Source organism: Polyodon spathula, chromosome 6 (assembly GCF_017654505.1).
Source record: "Polyodon spathula isolate WHYD16114869_AA chromosome 6, ASM1765450v1, whole genome shotgun sequence".
Classification (NCBI taxonomy): domain Eukaryota; kingdom Metazoa; phylum Chordata; class Actinopteri; order Acipenseriformes; family Polyodontidae; genus Polyodon; species Polyodon spathula.
In genome coordinates, this window is record NC_054539.1 from 29,738,800 (window position 1) to 29,741,213 (window position 2,414).

General features: G+C 31.1%; 1 non-coding gene across 1 annotated transcript; it reads left to right on the top strand.

Moving 5' to 3' along the window:
- The first annotated feature begins 560 nt into the window (after positions 1–560).
- trnap-agg lies at positions 561–648 on the top strand. The gene is given in 2 exon segments: positions 561–596; positions 613–648. It is a non-coding gene; the product is annotated as a tRNA-Pro (tRNA).
- Positions 649–2,414: the final 1,766 nt, after the last annotated feature.

The following is a 2,414-nucleotide window of genomic DNA, read 5'->3' on the forward strand; positions in this document are numbered from 1 at the left end:
GGAACTAATAGTGACACTTTATATTTTTTAAAAAGCAAATTATGACATAGTAGTAACATTTATACAATTATCTAATGCTGTTATGATCTACCATTTTATTTTAAACATGGTATATTAAATTAATTTGAAAAAAAAACAAACAAAAAAAAAAACATTAACTCGCAATTGAGTATTAAATGTTACATTTAATACAGTCCTAAGCAGTTCACAGTGCACTATTTTTTATTTATTTTTTAAATGAAGAAAAATGTCACAACAAATTGAGTGCACATTACTTTCTACAATCATTTTTCAAGATTTCTTACCATATTTCTGCCACATTATAGCAGTTAATTAATAAATACAGAGGGAAAAGCTACAAAAAGCTTTTCCATACGTTATTTAGACAATGTCACAGGCAAACTAAGTTTGAGCTGAAACAGTTAATGCTATTGGCTGCTTACTTTTTTGCATATGCTTGATCACTGTGCTGACTGAAATTGTAATCTGATCCCTGTTTAGTGCCACGTATACACCCCTGTAAAAAGTACATCCTCACATCTGGATTAAAGCTGTGCAGTGGCTTGTTGGTCTAGGGGTATGATTCTCGCTTAGGGAACGTAAAGTCTAAAATGCGAGAGGTCCCGGGTTCAAATCCCGGACAAGCCCACTTTTTGAAACTTTTGTTACATGAAATAAAACAGTATGTTGTGTTTATTTTAATATGTATACATCTTTAGACTGCATTTAAAATTACATTTTAGCTGAATATAGACAAAATCCTGTATACAAAACTCACTTATCTTGTTATACCATTCGTGATTCTTGTCATATTCCTTTGATCAGAACTGAAATTGGTTGCCTATCTCATCAAGTTGCCCATTCTGATATGTTACTTGAATGTATTGTTGTTAATTATATGGAATTCAATTGTACTTAAAATGAAGCTCATTTCTTCCTATAAAGCACTGTAATGTTTTACTTTTATACTTCTTAAAGAAAGTATTAACAATAATGTACCTGGGAAAATAATGTGAAATGTGATTGTTTTCTTATCATTTATGGTGTTGTACTGATGAGTGGTATACATTTTTTTAACTACTAATGCCCAGTGTATATCTGCAATGTATTTCATAAAAGCCCACACAGTCTAACAATGCCAGTGAAAGCCAGTGCATCAAACATCAATGACAAAGTGTATACATTAACTCAAATTTAATTAATATATACCAAACTGAAAATGTCCAAAAGACTAAAACTTATTTATTTTAATCTATTCTAAATCAATGGTTTACTAGTACTTTCAATTAGCCACTTGGTTATTTTATTTCAGTACTGTGATTTTGCAAACTGTCAACCAGGGCCTGCCCCTGTCCACTATAGCCAGGAAACTCTGAGCTCAACTCTACAGTGCCGATCTATGCAACCAGAGAGACCTGCTTGGATTGTATGTACTGTCCCATGTAATAGAGGCTCAGTGTGTGAATATATGAGCAGTGTGAATTTTTTCCCCTTCTTAAAATGTTGAATCATTATAATAGGCTAGCTATGTTTTTTTTTTTTTTTTTAAGCAACTGTGCTGTTCTATTTTGCTGTTATATTGTTAAAGGTTATTCTATATGTATTTTACTATATCATATGTCCCAAATTTGTAGACATATTTTTCATTTTAACATTCATTTAACTTTACCATTTTATCACTGCACCAGCTCAATTAAAATAAAATGACACTCACCATTGGCCACAGACAAGTTTTAAACCATCCTAAAGATGTAGGTAAAGAAAAATATTACCGTATTACAAATGTATGCCAGCAGGGATCCAGTCCCTTTTTCTGTTGTTCTGAAGATGTATTTCATAATCGCTATTTGTTCACATTATCACACTGGATAAATTATTTTTGGTATTTTTTAGTAACACTTTTAAGTACATTATATTATTAAATACTTGGTTCTTTAATGTGAAGTCATCTGGACATGAAGCACGTTAGTATGTGTGTTACAATATCTCAGTTTACAATGTAGAAGTCTACACTATATCAGAAATAGCAATAAAGCAGACCATTTGTAAAAACATGATTGTGGTTTTATTAATATATCTTAAAATTCTGTTTAAATAAAGGAATATGTGCATTAATATTAGATGTTTATAATACTGTTTTTTTTTTTTAAATTGCACCCAATTTCCACCATTTAATAAGCATTTTACACTGAACAAAAATATACACGCAACATGTAAAGTGCTGGTCCCATGTTTCATGAGCTGAAATAAAAGATCCCAGAAATTTCCCATACGCACAAAAAACTTATTTCTCTCAAATTTTGTGCACAAATTTGTTTACATCCCTGTTAGTGAGCATTTCTCCTTTGCCAAGATAATCCATCCACTTGACAGGTGTGGCATATCAAGAAGCTGATTAAAAAGCATGATCATTA